We start from the raw sequence: 18330 nt of genomic DNA, 5'->3' as shown, positions 1-18330 counted from the left end.
CATCTCTGAACTCCTCAAATTCCTGGGAGAGACGAAGCCTGTGAGGCCTTTTTGCCCACTAAAAGTAGGGTGCCAGTGGGACTTAGTATCAGATCTGTTCGGCTGGTCATACTTCTGAGGTACTGAATTTAGAATTTTGGTTGACATGAATGGGCTGTTCCTGGAGTCAAAGAAGCCTGTGGTGATGCAAAAAGAGATCAGGAAACTCCAAAGGAACAGGATAGTTTTGTGGGACACTCAGGGACTCTGGGGTCAGACAACAGAACCATCCACTCTGGGCCACAGCTGTAATGCATGGACAAGAACCCATGCTTGTAGGGTGGCAGTGTGCAGTAGGTTACACGGCTGCTGCATGAAAAGTACTAGAATTAACCCTCTCTGGCCCCTTCTGTTGTTGCAACAGCAACAGGGAAGGTTGGGGAATAACAGGATGAAGGGACCCGCGATCCAGAACCTTAAGTCTGGACCAGCTATGTGGGCCTGTGTCAGTCACTTGACGTTGGGGGGACTCAGCTTTCTTCTCTATATAACGGATTCAGTTCAGATCCAACTATGAATCAAACAAGCCCCAGCACCCTACCCGAGGCGCCTCAGAACAGAGGCATCCTCACCTCACTGCAGGAGCTGGGAAGACGAAAGAAATGCTATAATCTCTAGCAAAACAAGCAACTGCACAAGGAGCTCAGCAATGAAGACACAAAGCACAAACCCCAGGTCACCAAGCCGCGGTCTCCGAAGTGGGGAGAAGTTGCATTCTCTGCAGCTAAACCTGGCAAACCAACAAAATATGAAACCACACTTCCAGGCAGAGCCGCCTTGTACTGCGCCAGAGCTTCTAGAGCCTTTTTTTTTCCTTTTCTTTTCTTTTTCTTTTTCTTTTTTTTTTTTTTTTGAGACGGAGTCTCGCTTGTTGCCACGCTAGAGTGCAGTGGCGCAATCTTGGCTCACTGCAACTTCACCTCCCAGGTTCACGCCATTCTCCTGCCTCAGCCTCTCGAGTAGCTGGGAATACAGGCGCACACCACCACGCTCAGCTAATTTTTGTATTTTTAGTGGAGACAGGGTTTCACCATGGCCAGGGCGGTCTCGATCTCCTGACCTCGTGATCCGCCTGCCTCAGCCTCCCAAAGTGTTGGGATTACAGGCGTAAGCCCAGCATAGAGCCTTTTTTAGGGGCATGGGAGGTACTGAAGCACAGACTAAAGGTGCGGGCCTTCTCCCCAGAAAAACACACAAATGCCCACCCATGGTGTCAGGCAGCTGTTGGAACACTGAAGGACAAACCTGGATCCCAAGGTCAGGATGCCTGTTCCACCCGGGGCTCAGTGTGCCCCTAGACAACTTCCTATGCCAGGGGCACCCTCAGAGGAGCCAGAAACCACACTAGAGCCCCAGTAGCTCTCAATGAAGTGCCTGGACAGGGAGCGCTGTCCCCAGCTCTGGGGCCCACGTGTCGTTCTGGTTACCTTGAGAACCTGGGAGTAGAACCTCCTCCCCGCTCCCTGGGATTCCCAAACTCTGGCCAGAACAAAGGGAGCTCATTAGCTGAGCCCCACAGGCCTCCCTTTAGATTCACTCATGACTGGGGGGCAGTGAATAACAGGACCTCAAAAAAGGACTTCTCTGTCCCAAGGCTTTTGAGGGTCTCTTGGGTTGAAAGATCCCATTTCCAGGGGTGGCTGCTCCGTGGCATGCTCGACTCCGGACCTCAACATAGAGAAGCCTCTCTGATCCCCGACATCAGCCCTTGTCCCCAGCATGAAGCCTCCCTCTTTGGGATCCAGACACTGGAAGGACTTGCAGCTAAGCTCTGGACCCCACAGGAGAAATCCTCATCATTTTGCGCTTTAAGTAACCCATTTTCTCCACACATCCTGTATCAGAAATTGTCCTGGAACCTGACTGGACACGTTCTGTCCACACTGTGTATTAGCGGGGTCTGGAGAGGAATGGGCTCTCGGGATTATAGAATTTGAGACTTCTCACTTTTCTATCCAACGCCTTTGTCAGAGGGGAAAGTCAGAAGGGAGCTTAAACTCCAGAAGAGATGGAGGAAGAAGGAGCAAGCCATACCTCAATGCAGAGGGGGAACCGAGGAGGTCTTCCTGGGGGAGGAAGCCTTGGCAGGGCCTGGCTGAGGGTGAGAGTGGAGGCAGGGCCAGGTCCAGCTTCCTTCCGCCCCCCACACTCCTTCCCACACCCTACCCAGCATCAAGCCCGGGGCTTCCTGCGCAATGCCTGTCTCATCCAGGGACCTCGGCAGCCCTGCACACTGGTCAGATAAACTTCACAGGGGCACAGAGAGCAGGCACTGAAAGTGGCCTCCTGGAGGGCAGGATCCAGCCCCCACAGAAACACACAGCCCAGTAAAGGGGCTCCCCTGCAGCCCGCTCCCTGCCGGGCAAGCCCACAGGCAGGGTGTGGCTTGTATGCCACGGGGCACGCTTTACTTTCCAGCCTGGTACACACGCGGCAGAGTGGTCTTGGTACAGAATCAAAGGGACGACACTCCAAGGTCTCAGATAACCCGGCTTGTGCCATCTGCTTCTAACAGTTGGATTGCGTTTTTCACAGTTACAAATCACGTCCCTTCAGGAATATCGGGAGGGGACCTGTGTTCGTAGGCACACACCCATCCCAAGCTGCCCTCCTTGGCAGAGCATGGGGGGAAGCGGGTGAGTAGTGAATGTTCCTGCCAGATGCTGGCCTCTGCTCTACCTACCTCACGCCATTTAATCTTCATGACAATCCGATGAGGCAGGTACTAGTGTTATTCCCACCTTTCAGAGGAGCTTGCACAGCTGGTGATTGACAGAGACAAAAAGGGGGCTCTAGAAACCCATTTTAACCCCCTGTCCCTGCCAGGGAGGCTGCCCCAAGAACCAGTCTGTCCTGGGACCCCCTGCTGACCCTCATCACCCAGTCTCCCTGCCATCCCACCCTGTCCTGCAGAGAAGTTAGGACGCAGGAGCTGTGGGTTCCCACCAGCCCAACCCTTCTTGCTGAGCATCCTGGGGAAGCCCCCTAATGTTGCTGGACCTCCATGCCCCTGTGTGCAGGGCCTCACGGCCTCAGAGTGGGGTATGTCCTAACAGAAGGCCTCCCGTAGAGGACAACGCCTGATCGAGCGGAGGGTATCCTCTCAGCGGGAGAATCAGGAGCCCTGGGTCCCTGTTGGTTCCTTAACTTGCTGTGTGATCATGGGCAGGGTGCTTCACCTCTCTGAAAGATGGGGCAAATGTCATCTTCGCTGTCTTCCTCCTCGGGTTGTTATGAAGATCAGGTCGATCTCGGTGATGAATGTGAAAGTGCCACGCTCAGTGAAGATGACTCGAGGCAGACACAGGCAGGGGTTGTTACTGACAATGGTGACCACAACCCTTGCCCTGCCCGGGAGCGGGGACCCTCCCCTGCTTTGCAGATGAAGTAAAGTGAGGCTCTAGGGAAGGCAGGTTTCCACTCCAAAAACATCAGAGACTTGTTTTGCCTTTAAATCCTTCACAGAGGGGGACTCCAATCCCAGACTACAAGTTCCCTGCAAGGGGACAGAAAGGATCTCCAGGACCTCAGATCTCCCCTGGATTTACCAGGCAACTGGAACGAGGTATAAACAGCCAAGGACTTAGTATCCGGAGATGTAAGTGCAGGCTCTGCCTCTGTTTCTGTTTCACTGGGGGTGTCGTAGTCAAGTTTCCTCGTTGATTGCGCGGGGACAGGGCACCTCCCTGCTTGACAGGGCTGTCAGGGACACGAAGTGCGATGCTTCCGTGCAAATGCTTTGTAAAGTGCAGTGCTCCAAGAGAGGCATTAAGAGTGTCCAAACCATACACCACCCAGGCCACCTCAAGGCCACTCTACAATTGGGAAAGCACCTGCCTCTGTAATTGTGGCTTTGTGTGTTTCACACCCTCCTTGGTCTCCAGCTCTCTGAGAAAAAGTCCTGTTTACTCTGTGATATGCAGGTATCTGCGGGTGGCAGCAGAGCTTCAAGGTTAAAAGATGTAGACTTTGTATGACCAAATGCCTGTCGTGGTTGAATGTGCAAATAAATGGTGGTACAGTCACACAACAGAATACTATACAGCAATGAAAAAGAACAAGCTCCTATACACAATAACATGGATGAATCGTCCAAGTATAATGAGTGAAAAAAATTGAAACACAAAAGGTATAAACTTTGTGATACATTTAAAGTTCAAAGAAAAGGGCCAGGCACGGTGGCTCACACCTGTAATCCCAGCACTTTGGGAGGCTGAGGCAGATGGAGCACTTGAGGCCAGGAGTTCAAGACCGGCTTAGCCAATAAGACGAAACCCCGTCTCTACTAAAAAAATAAAAATTAGCCAGACGTGGTGGTGCACACCTGTAATCCCAGCTGCTCGGGAGGCTGATGCAGGAGACTCATTTGAACCTGGCAGGCAGAGGCTGCAGTGAGCCAAGATGGCACCACTGCACTCCAGCCTGGGTGACAGACCCTTGTCTCAAAAAAATAAATAAATAAAATAAAGTTCAAAGAAAAGGCAAAGCCAATCTATGATGACAGAAGTCAGAACAGTGGATACCTGGGTAGGGAGCAGTGCGGGGCAGTGGGGAGCCTCCCAGGTGCTGGTTACACAAGCACGTGCAGTGTGTGAAGTTACATTTATAACACACTGCATGCACTGTGCTGTGTGCATCCTATATTTAAGTAAAAAGTTGTTGTTGTTTTAAATTAAGCATCTGGGTTCCAGCCCAGCTTTATCACCTGGATGGTGTATAATCTCAGGCTAATTAAACTCTCTGAGTATCTACTCACTCCTCTGCAAAACAGAATAAAAATTATATCTGCCCCAAATGCTTCCAAATGTCAATGATTCAAAATTTCCGTTCACGTTTACCTTATCCAAGTACCAAGTATTATTTTTACTTAATATTTTTCCTTTAAATCAACTCACTAGTTAAGCTAAAAATGAAACGTATAAACCATGAATCTGGTGAGCTAGTTACCTATTTTCAGTATACAAATTAATATAAAGTAAAACAAACACATTATTAAGATAAAAATGTTCATCTGTGAGCCACCTCAAGTCATCCTCCATATCAGTGAAGGTGGTATGTATATATTCACTCTGTCACCCAGGTTGGAGTGCAGTGGCACGATCACAGCTCACTGCAGCCTCAACCTCCTGGGCTCAAGCAATCCTCCCATCTCTGCCTCCCAAGTGGCTGGGACTACAGGCGCACAGCACCACGCCTGGCTAATTTTTTTAAAATTTTTTTAAAATTTTTTTATACAGACAGGGTTTCGCCATGTTGCCCAGGCTGGTCTTTAACTCCTGGGCTCAAGTGATCCTCCTGCCTTGGCCTCCCAAAGTGCTGGGATTACAGGCATGAGCCACTACACCCGGCCAAGGTGGCATACTCACTCTGGGGAAAGAAAACAAGATAATGTAATTACATAGAGTCCCTAGCACTGTGTAAGCCCTGAGTAAATGGTAGCTATTATCACCATCATCATCATCATCATCATCATCATCATCATCACCACAATCTTCATCATCACCATCATCATCATTACTGCCATTATCATCATTCTCATCGACACGATCATCACTATCATCATTATCACCATGTATAACACCAATAAGTATTTGTTTCCAGATCATCCCACAGGGTCAACCCAGCATGGCCCTGGCCTCAGAAGAGCTTACAGAATTAGGAACATATAACCCATGCTGAAGTGTTGGGGCTTGCTAGGACACGTATCGAGGTGAGCGCTCCACACGGGTGTGGATGGGGTAGAAGTTGTTGAGCTATGCCCTCCCACCCTCCACACCAGACCAGAACCGACTCTCCCCAGATTGCCTTGGGGACCTGCCTCTTGCAGCAGGCCAAGGCTGACTGCACCTGGACCCATCCCCTCATCTCTCAGAACTTCAGTCTCCTCATCTCTGAAACAAGGCTGGTGACCTCGGCTCCTCCAAACCTCCCAGCAATGGGCAGAGGGAAGGACCCGCCATCAAAGACAAACAGAAGTCACTAGAGGAATGTCCTGGACATTCAGTAAATGATCACAAACATGTCTTACTCTTATATCAAATTTGTCCCCCAAGGTGGAGTCCTAGACACTCACTAATGATCACAAACACGTCTTATTCTTATATCAAATTTGTCCCCCGAGGTGGGCCTGGACCTCTTCCACACTGATGGTCACAGGGCACCTAGAGTGCCCATCATGGAACAGAAAAATCCTGATCCCTAAAGTAGTTATAAACCTACTCAAGTGTGTCCCTCTTTAAGTAAACTCAGCCAATCAGTATTCAGATCTACTAGAACTAGGTTGGGATGGAGGTAACTAATTCAATTTTTATAGTGTGCTTTTAGTATTTAAAATGGTCCATAATCCTTGATTCAAATAATTCTAATTAAAAGAAATAAGGATATGATTGTGCAAAAATATTTATCACAGTTATTTTTAATAGCAAAAAAAAAAATGAGGAGCTGGGCAAAGTGGCTGACGCCTGTAATCCCAGCACTTTGTGGGGCTGAGGCAGGAGAATCGATTGAGCCTAGGAGTTTGAGACCAGCCTGAGCAACACAGTGAGACCCTATCTCTACAAAAAAATTTGTTTTTAAAAATTAACCAAGCGTGGTAGCTCATGCCTGTAGTCCCAGCTAAGGCCGAGGAAGGAGGGTCGCTTGAGCCCAGGAAGTCAAAGTAGCAGTGAGCTGTGATCGCACCACTGCACTCCAGCCTGTGCAACAGAGATACTGTCTCAAAAAAATAAAAACAAACAAAAAAAGAGTAAACAACACAAATGTCCAATAATAGGGATTGGTTAAGTAAACATCAGAACTTTTATTAGCTATTGTAGACCCATTTTTAAAAACCATGTTGGCCGGGCTCGGCGGCTCACGCCTGTAATCCCAGCACTTTGGGAGGCCGAGGTGGGCGGATCACGAGGTCAGGAGATCGAGACCATCCTGGCTAACATGGTGAAACCCCGTCTCTACTAAAAATACAAAAAAATTAGCCGGGCGTGGTGGCGGGCGCTTGTAGTCCCAGCTACTCGGGAGGCTGAGGCAGGAGAATGGCGTGAACCCGGGAGGCAGAGCTCGCAGTGAGCTGAGATCGCGCCACTGGACTCCAGCCTGGGCGACAGAGCAAGACTCCGTCTCAAAAAAAAAAAAAACCGTGTTATACAAGTCTATGACATGGCACGACACTCAAGATATCTTTAAGAAAAAAAGCAGGATACAAAGATATCTCTCTCTATATATCTACATATAGATATCTTTGTGTATGTATATATCTTTTTAAGTATATTTATAAAAGATATATAATTTACATAAAATATATATACCTCATACATATAAACATGTATATCACAAATACATGATACTAATTTTGAAACAGTAGATTATCGTAATTATAAATTGAAAAGAATAAAATATATAACATTAACAGTGGTCATAATGAATTGTAGGATTGTGAGTGGTTTTATTTTTCTTTATATTCTATAGTTTTGCTAATTTTTCACAAAAACATGCATTATTTTTATTATTAAAAATCATGTTATAAAAATGTTATATGTTATATATAATTATACAAACAAATACCAGGACTTTTTTCTTTAAAAGATTTTCTGCAGACCCGTTTTATGTGCATACAATAAAATCCCTACCCAACCTCACGCTACCATCTTGATCGAATCTCACCCCCACAATTAATTTCTGTAAATGTAGAAACTATTCAACTCATTCATATTTTTATTTTATGAAAATAAGATTGCAATATATAAATTGTTCTGAAATTTAATGTTTTCACTGAGCAAAAATATCATGGACATTTCTCTGTGTCAGGATACGGGGATCTATGAGCCCTTTCTTGATGGCTGTATTCTCGACTATTCCAGAGTGTAGCTGGTTTGGAACTTATTTGCCCTTTGCCCTATCTTTCCGTGTTTTATTATCCATTGGTGGCTTCAGTACCCCTGTTCGTACTGCCTTGCACCCTGGTGAGTATAGGCGGCTTCTCTAAAGGTAATAGTGTATATGAGATTTTTATTTTAAATGTGGCTTTTGACATTTTGTCCCTTAAAAATGGCTGTATCGATTTTCCAGCTTCTGGTAACTGATATTCTTCAAATGAGATTCCAAGCTTCAACTCACAGATTGAGGAATCTGGCAGACCATCTGGCGCAGCGCCTTTATTTCACAGATAAACTGAGACCCGGGGGAGAGACTCCACCCTAGGCACGGAGCCAGTGAGGGGCTGAGCCAGGATGCTGCCCACAGCGTCCCACTTCTGGACCCATCTAGAAGCCACTACTCTAGCAGGACTCAGAAGTCATTGTCCTCATGGTTCCCTCAGCCTGGAAAATTGATCCACCACCAAGCTGGAAAATCACTCATCCTTTGGGTCTTCATCTAGACGTCACCCCCTCCAGGAAGCCTTCCCTGATTTTCCCAGAGGCTGGATTGGACACGCGTCCCCATCTGTGCTCCCTCAGGCCTGGCCTTTCCATGCTGTATCCCAGTTGCCTGTCAGGTAGCCTCCCCACTGGGCTGGAAGCTCAGAGCGGTGGTGGGGGGTGCGGGGAGCAGAGTGTGCTTGTCAGTCTGTTTCATGTGTGCCTGCTGAAAGCTTCTCTGTCAATCATTCATTTGTTCAAGAAATAGCTTTGTGCCGGGTGCTAGGTGCGGGGGAGAGAAGGCAGGAGCGCTCCTGACCAGTGTCGGGCCTTCAGGAACGCTAAGCACTGCTCTAAGAAGCTGAGAGCCATGCTGAAGCTCTGCATGGTGACCGCCACGTGAGCCTTTTCCACAGGTGCGCCCGGCCAGCCTCCCAACATCCCTTCAAGGCAGGCTGTGTTCCACCCGTTTTACAGATGGGATCTGAGGCTCCAAGAGCCAAGGCTGCCACACCGAGGACACACAGTTGGGTCAGCCAGCCTCCTAGGCCCCCAAGATCTCTACTGTGATACAGCGAAACCCCTAAATGGCCAGGGGAAGCACCAGCCTGAGATGAGAGAGAGGCTGCGCCAGGGAAAGGGGTGCCTGTGGAAGAGGAGGCCTGGCAGTCCAGTCCAAAGCTCACTGTTGGTTATCTGTGCACCTTGGAGAATTTGCATAACCCCTCTGATCCTCAATTATTTCACGTGAACAACAGCCTTCATTAACACCTGTCGTACACTACTAGGAGGCCTTATTTTCTCAACCAAAGCCTATGGCTTATGGTCGAACAAGTCTAATCTCACAGTAGCAGCAGAAGAGTGAACATGAATGCTGAGTCCTCAGGGCCTCAGGCTGTGGGATGTGTGACTGGCACCCCAGGCTGTGCGCAGGCCTATAGCAGGCCTGGGTCGGGGGGCAGGTAGCAATGGAAAGGGGCTCCAGGAACACAGCCCCAGTGAGGGGAACTTGAGGAGGGCCCAGCAGAGGCGGGGGCGAATGCACCCTGAGCCAACCAGCCCGCCCACTCCAGGGTATCACTGATCACAGACCTTCCAGAAGCCACAGGTGGCTGTCTAGTGTTGTCCGTGAGGGGCTAGGAAAGTAGGGGGTCAGTGGGGGAGCCTTATCTGTCCCTCCAGGCAAGACGGCCTCCTCCCCAGCTACTCGACTCGCACCTGGACTTGGGGAAAGTACACACACTGAGACACCTTCCCAAGCCAGCGGGACCCTGTTCAGGCCACTTGGAATCCTCAGTCTTCTGCCCCTCCCCAAAGCCCTGACACTCACTCAACACTCAGCGCCCTCTCACACTAGCGAAAGAGGTAAACCTCCAGGCCCCACACAGAGAAATCCCCCACCTCCGACTGGACTCGGCACGCCAGTCGAACACTTTCATGCTGGGTTCCTAGGACAAGAGAGCTGGGCCTAGGGACCATCCAATCTCCGCATTTTACAGATGAGCCAACCTCGGCTCAGAGCATGACAGGGACTTGACTGGAAAGGTGACAAAGGTGGGAATCAAATGCAGGTGCCACCAGGCCAGCGCGTCTCCACCACACTGCACGCCACATGAGTGTCCAGACCTGGATCCTAGATCCTCCTTCTCCCCCTCCCCACCCCCCACCAACAGCCAAACTGGGTAGGAACGAAGCTGGGGGAGGAGAGGCACTTCCTGAGCTGGCGGGGAGGGGAGTGTTGCGAAGTCAGCTCCCTGGGTGCCCCCACCCCCACAGCCAAACAGAGGTTTCCAAGGATCCAGGTCACCGAGTCATCCACACACACTTGCAGGCCTCTTCCGCCCTTCTCATCTGGCCACCAGGCCATCTATTATCTTTGGGAATCATTCCATAGATTTCTTCCTTCGTTCATTCAACAAACCCTGAGGTCCTACTATGCACCGGTCACATTCCTCAGCCTCCTTCCCCTCCTCCCTCCCACCCTCAGCTCCTCCCCTTTCCCCACATCCTAGTGCCCCTTTGCCCCGGTGAAGAGGGCACACCTGGGGGCACTGAGGAGTCAGCGAGTCCAGAGGGGTGACAGACACAGGCACACCCCACCCCAGGTTACCTGGTGTGGCCCAGGGCAGCACCGGCAGGCACCTCTCCGGTAGAGGCTGAGGAGGTTCTGACACCCGGCCCTGGGGGCTCAGCAACCCCTTCCCCCACCTTCAGCCTCTACTGGGCCGCGCTGCCTGGAAAACCCAGCCTGGGCTCAGCTGACTTCCTCTTGTGTCATGGAAAGTGCAGTGATAGGGACAGGAAACTCCCACCAGGGATCTGGGGTCTGAGCGGGGACAGGGGCCCAGAGGTTTCTGGACCTAGAGGCCCGGAGGGGTGAAAGGGGCAGGGGTAACTTATGGGGGTGGGCAGCAGGGAGGGAGCCTATAGGGCAGTGTTCTTAGAGGGCAGCGACCCCTCCACTAGGGTCGAGGCAGTGCCAAGCCCTGGGTGCCTGGAAGACAGCAACCCGAGGCCCTGAGCTACTTTCAGTTTTCGAAAACCAAACTAACAAACAAAAAGAGTAGAAATTGTACCGTGATGAAGACTCTGAGATCAAAGCAAAGCTCAAATGTTTGGTTTGTTTTCTTTTCTTTGGGTAAGGAGGTGGGGAGTGGTGGCAAGGGTGGCAGAGTGAGGAAAATGTGGGATCATACTTCAGCGTTGACCTCCTGGGGCTGAATACTTTACCTTCTGAGCCTCAGTTTCCTCTTCTGTGAAATGGAAAGCTGTGCCCACTCCCATGATAATTGGGAAGACTGAAGGAGCTGACGCCCCTGGCTAGAGGAAGGTGCTTAGTAAAACTTTCCTCGCTCTTTTGGGCTGCAATTATGTACACTGAGTGTGGGAACAGGGGCTGTGAAGGGCTGCTTACTGCACACAGCTGTGTGACCCACGAACAGAACTCATCAAGAAAAAACATCCCAGCAGAGTCTTTGGTGCTAAGAAAGGTGGAGCCATGTCTGTCTCTTTCATCTTCACATCCCTGGGCTTATTGATGTGGGGCAAATATTGATGAATGAATGAGTGAATGAATGAATGAATGAATGAATGAAAGAGGCTGGGATTTCCAGAGTCAAGGGACCAGGAAGGATGGATGTGAGGGCAGGGGGCAGGGAACTGGGCCAGGCCTGGCCAGGAGGGGCCGGGTGAGGTTTCCCCATCCCAGCCTGAGGGCACCTCTGGCGGGAGGAAGAGGCACCTCTGAAGGCTGGATGAGGGCTACCTTAGGAGTCCTCTTTCCTTGATCCTGGGGTGGGGGTCAAAGCTTCCCTCTGCTAAGGAGGTTCAAGCACGCAGCACCCTCCAGCCCTGAGTGAGCAGAAACCGGGGAGTGTCTAAGTGGGTCTAAGGGAGGATACCACCCCTCATATTGTCTTATGCCCAATTTCTGCCTCCAAAGAAAGAAGAAGTAAAAACTAAAAGGCAGAAATGAAATCCACAAGCAGATAGCCCAGCGCCGCACCCTGGGCCTGGTAGTTAAAGATCGACCCCTGACCTAATTGGTTATGTTATCTATAGATTACAGACATTGTATAGAAAAGCACTGTGAAAATTCCTGTCCTGTTCTGTTCTGTTCTAATTACTGGTGCATGCAGCCCCCAGTCACGTACCCCCTGCTTGCTCAATAGATCATGACCCTCTCAAGTGGACCCCCTTAGAGTTGTGAGCCCTTAAAAGGGACAGGAATTGCTCACTCAGGGAGCTCGGCTCTTGAGACAGGAGTCTTGCTGATGCTCCCGGCTGAATAAACCCCTTCCTTCTTTAACTCGGTATCTGAGGGGTTTTGTCTGTGGCTTGTCCTGCTACAGTTCTTGGTTCCCTGACCAGGAAGCAAGGTGATTAACGGACGGTCGAGGCAGCCCCTTAGGCAGCTTAGGCCTGCCCTGTGGAGCATCCCTGCGGGGGACTCTGGCCAGCTTGAGTGACGCGGATCCTGAGAGTGCTCCCAGGTAGGCAATTGCCCCAGTGGAATGTCTCGTCACAGCAGTGCACAGCAGGCCCCTGTGGAGGATCAACGCAGTGGCTGAACACCGGGAAGGAACTGGCACTTGGAGTCCGGACAACTGAAACTTGGTAAGACTACTCCTTGGAACTTGCCCACTCCATTTGAGTGGAAGCGTGGCCCGATCACCCATGGCATGCCTTTATCGGCACTTTGGTTTTGGTTTTGGTTTTGACTTGGTTTGAATCGCTTGACAGGACTGGTCTTGGGAACTTGCCTACTCCATTTGAGTAGAAGTATGTCCTGATCACCCACAGTGTGCCTGTACCGGCACTTTGGTTTTTGTTTTTGACTTGACTTGGATTGCTTGATACTTTGGCTTTGGTTTTGACCTGGCTTGGATTTCTTGATACTCTGATTTTGGTTTTGATTCTGGTTTGGTGTAAACTGTAAAAGTGTGTGTGTGCCCTTTTTACCCGTTCTTTGTTTTGTGGTGTGAGCATGGTGTTTTGTCTTGAGGAAACATGGGTCAGGCACAAAGTAAGTCTACCCCACTAGGAACTATGTTGAAAAATTTCAAAAAGGGATTTAAGGGAGACTCTGGAGTCACTGTGACACCAGGAAAACTTAGAGCTTTGTGTGAGATAGACTGGCCAGCATTAGAGGTGGGTTGGCCATCAGAAGGAAGCCTGGACAGGTCCCTTGTCTCAAAGGTATGGCACAGGGTAACCTGTAAGCCAGGGCACCCAGATCAGTTCTCATATATAGATTCTTGTTTACAGCTAGTTTTGGACCCCCCACAGTGGTTAAGAGGACAGGCAGCAGCAGTACTAGTAGCAAAGGGACAGTTAGTTAAGGAAGGTTCTCGCTCCCACCCACCGAGGGAAGTCAGCACCAAAAGTCCGACCCAACACCAGAAGAATCATGGCAGGAATTGGTACCAGCAGTACCCCCTCCTTATCAAGAGGAAGGGCTCCCCACTCCTGAGCCCACAACACCTACAACTCCACCAGATAACCACACCCCTAGACCACCCAGAGTAGACAAAAGAGGAAGTGAAACCACGGGAGAAACTCCTCCCTTGAAAGCTCGCTTACAGCCCAAGACTGGAATCCAAATGCCCCTGAGAGAGCAGTGATATACTAGGGTAGATGAGGATGGACACATGGTGGAAAGGCGTGCCTTTGTATATCAACCTTTTACCTCTGCTGACCTCCTCAATTGGAAAAATAATACTCCATCTTACACTGAAAAGCCTCAAGCTTTAATTGACTTGCTCCAAACTATTATACAGACTCATAATCCTACTTGGGCTGATTGCCACCAGCTGCTCATGTACCTCTTTAATACAGGTGAAAGGTGAAGGGTGCTCCAGGCGGCAACTAAGTGGCTAGAGAAGCACGTCCCAGCCGATTACCAAAACCCCCAAGAATACATAAGAATTCAGCTGCCAGGAACAGACCCCCAATGGGACCTGAACGAGGGACCAGACATGGAGAGACTAAGACGGTACCATGAGGCATTAATAGAAGGTCTAAGGAAAGGGGCTCAAAAGGCTACAAATGTAGATAAGGTCTCTGAGGTCATCCAAGGAAAAGAGGAGAGTCCAGCACAATTCTATGAAAGACTGTGTGAGGCTTACCATATGAACACTCCTTTTGATCCAGATAGCCCTGAGAATCAGCCCATGATTAACATGGCCTTAGTTAGTCAAAGCACGGAATATATCAGGAGAAAATTGCAGAAACAGGCTGGGTTTGCGGGTATGAATACCTCACAGTTACTGGAAATAGCCAATCAAGTGTTTGTGAGTGCAACAAGCCACAGAGAAAACCGTAAGGAAGGTGAACGCCAGACTAGGCAAAACGCCGACTTACTGGCCACGGCTATTATGGGAATTCCACCGAAAGGAGACGGAAAGGGGGGTTCCAGGAAGAATACCCGGTCTAATCGCCCACACTTGCAATGTAACCAATGCGCCTATTGTAAAAAAGTAGGACATTGGAAAGATAAGTGTCCCCAGCTGAAGGAAAAGCAAGGTGATTTGGAACAAAAGACCTCAGATAAAGATGAGGGAGCTTTGTTCAATCTGGCTGAAGGGCTATTGGACTGAAGGGGACCGGGCTCAAGCGCCCCCAAGGAGCCCAAGGTCAGGATTACAACTGGGGGCAAGGACATGAAGTTTTTGGTTGATAGTGGTGCTGAACCTTCAGTAGTGACCACCCCAGTTGCCCCCTCATCCAAGAAAACCATTGATATAATCAGAGCAACAGGAGTTTCCACTAAGCAGGCTTTCTGTCTACCACGGACCTGCTCAGTGGGCGGACATGAGATAGTTCACCAGTTCTTGTACATGCCTGACTGTCCCTTGCCCTTGCCGGGAAGAGACTTGCTTAGCAAGCTGAGAGCCACCATCTCCTTTACAAAGCAGGGCTCTTTACAGCTAAAGTTACTGGGAACACGAGTTATCATGGCCCTTACGGTCCCCCGGGAAGAAGAATGGAGACTTTTTCTAACCGAGCCAGGCCAAGAGATAAAACCAGCTCTAGCTAAGCGACGGCCCCGAGTATGGACAGAGGATAATCCTCCAGGACTGGCGGTCAACCAAACCCCCACACTCATAGAAGTTAAGCCTGGGGCCCAACCAATTAGACAAAAGCAGTATCCGGTTCCCAGAGAAGCTCTCGAAGAAATCCAGGTTCATCTCAGGTGCTTGAAAGCCTATGGAATTATAGTTCCTTGCCAGTCTCCGTGGAACACACCCCTCCTGCCTGTCCCTAAACCAGGGACCAAGGACTACTGGCCAGTACAGGACTTGGTCCAAGGAGAAGTTTACAAACGCTCTCCTGAGCCAGTGTTTCAAACTTCCTAAGATGAACTAAATGTGCCAGTACCAGAAATTCCAGGAAAAAGAAGAAATTTGTTTTTGCAATTAGCCGAGCATGTAGCCCAGTCTCTCAACGTCACTTCATGTTGTGTATGTGGAGGAACTGTAATGGGAGATCAATGGCCATGGGAAGCCCGAGAATTACTACCTACAGACCCAGTTCCTGATGAATTCTCGGCTCAAAAGAATCACCCTGATAATTTCTGGGTCCTAAAACCCTCAATTATTGGACAATATTGCATAGCTAGAGAAGGAAAAGAATTCACTCACCCTGCAGGACAACTTAGTTGTCTGGGACAGAAACTGTATAATGGTACCACAGAAACAGTCACTTGGTGGAGTTCAAATCACATAGAGAGGAATCCATTTAGTAAATTCCCAAAGTAGCAAACCGTGTGGACCCACCCGGAGTCCCACCAGGACTGGACAGCCCACACTGGATTATACTGGATATGTGGGCATAGAGCTTACACCAAATTACCTGACCACTGGGCAGGTAGTTGTGTTATTGGCACTATTAAACCATCTTTCTTTCAACTGCCCATAAAGACAGGTGAACTCCTGGGCTTCCCTGTCTATGCTTCCTGCAAAAAGAGAAGCATAGCTATAGAAAATTGGGAAGATGATGAACGGTCGCCCCCTGAGAGAATCATACAATATTATGGGCCTGTTACTTGGGCACAGGATGGCCTGTGGGGATACCAGATCCCCATTTATATGCTCAACCAAATCATACGGTTACAAGCTGTCTTAGAAATAATCACTAATAAAATCAGCAGAGCCTTGACTATTCTGGCCTGGCAAGAAACTCAGATGAGAAATGCTATCTCTCAAAATAGATTGGCTCTCAACTACTTGCTAGCAGCTGAAGGAGTGGTCTATAGCAAATTTAACCTTACTAATTGCTGTCTACACATAGATGATCAAGGACAAGTAGTTGAAGACACAGTTAGAGATAGGACAAAACTGGCACACGTGCCCGTGCAAGTGTGGCATGAATTTGATCCTGGGGCCATGTTTGGAAAATGGTTCCCAGCACTAGGAGGATTTAAAACTCTTATAATAGGAGCTTTAATAGTAATAGGAACCTACTTACTGCTCTCTTGTTTGCTACCTGTACTTCTTCAAATGATAAAAAGCTTCATCGCTACCTTAGTTCACCAAAATGCTTCAGCACAAGTGTACTATGTGAATCACTATTGATCCGTCTTGCAAGAAGACATGGGTAGTGAAAATGAAAGTGAGAACTCCCACTATTGAGTGAGATTTTCAAAGGGGGGGAATAATGGAGGAGACAACCCCTCACACTGTCTCATGCCCAATTTCTGCCTCCAAAGAAAGAAGAAGTAAAAACTAAAAGGCAGAAATGAAATCCACAAGCAGACAGCCCGGCGCCACACCTGGGCCTGGTAGTTAAAGATCAACCCCTGACATCATCTGTTATGTCATCTATAGATTACGGACATTTTATAGAAAAGCACTGTAAAAATCTCTGTCCTATTCTGTTCCGTTCTAATTATCAGGGCATGCAGCCCCCAGTCATGTACCCCCTGCTTGCTCAATCGATCACAACCCTCTCAAGCGGACCCCCTTAGAGTTGTGAGCCCTTAAAAGGGACAGGAATTGCTCACTCAGGGAGCTTGGCTCTTGAGACAGGAGTCTTGCTGATGCTCCCGGCTGAATGAACCCCTTCCTTCTTTAACTCGGTGTCTGAGCGGTTTTGTCTGTGGCTTGTCCTGCTACAGGTCTAAGTGGAATCTAAGTGAATCACTGAGCCAGCCTCTCCAGCCCAGGGAGGGGAGGCCCCAGGCCCTGGTGGACCTGGACCAGTGATCACGTCCTTGAACTGCTTCCTAACTGCCTGGGGTGGCCCAGAGTACAGGAAGCCCCAGGAGCCAGGAGCTTTCTCATCTGGGAGCACAAAGGATGTGAGGAAAAAACAGAATCCAGCCCAGCCCAAGGAAACACAGGGCATTTCCCCTGCCCCAGGCTTCCCCATCTTCTTTGCAGAGACCCTGCCTCTTCTTCAAGGGGGTTGATTCCAGACCCTCCAAGAGCAATGGGGACATGGAGCTCACATACATACCCACACATCAACATGGAGATCACACACCTCAACACAGAGATCACACACATCAACATGGAAATCACACACACACATATCAAATGGGGATTACACACACATCAACATGGAGCTCATACATACACCCCAATATGGAGATCACACACACAACACAGAGATCACACAAGTCAACATGGAGATCACACACACACATCAACATGGAGATCACACACACACATCAACATGGAGATCACATTCACACACAGCAACATGGAGATTACACTCACACACATCAACATGAAGATCATACACACACATCAACATGGAAATCACACACACACAACATGGAGATCACACACACATCAACATGGAAATCACACATACACATCAACATGGAGATCACACACACACACATCAACATGGAGATCACACACACACACATCAACATGGAGATCACACACACACATCAACATGGAGATCACACACACACATCAACATGGAGATCACATTCACATACAGCAACATGGAGATCACATCCACACACATCAACATGGAGATCACACACACACATCGACATGGAGATCACATCCACACACATCAACATGGAGATCACACACACACATCGACATGGAGATTACACACACATCAACATGGAGATCACATTCACACACCTCAACATGGAGATCACACACACACATCAACATGGAGATCACACACACACATCGACATGGAGATTACACACACATCAACATGGAGATCACATTCACACACCTCAACATGGAGATCGCACACACACATCAACATGGAGATCACACACACACATCAACATGGAGATCACACACACACATCAACATGGAGCTCACACATACACCTCAACATGGAGATCACACACACAACACAGAGATCACACAAGTCGACATGGAGATCTCTCTCTCTCTACACACACACACACGCACTGGCACAAGCCCAGCATTCATGGCGGAGCCATCTCTTGTACTTGCTA

This window comes from Pongo pygmaeus, chromosome 9 (genome assembly GCF_028885625.2).
Source record: "Pongo pygmaeus isolate AG05252 chromosome 9, NHGRI_mPonPyg2-v2.0_pri, whole genome shotgun sequence".
NCBI classification, from domain to species: Eukaryota; Metazoa; Chordata; class Mammalia; order Primates; family Hominidae; genus Pongo; species Pongo pygmaeus.
Note: the sequence above shows the minus strand (reverse complement) of the source record.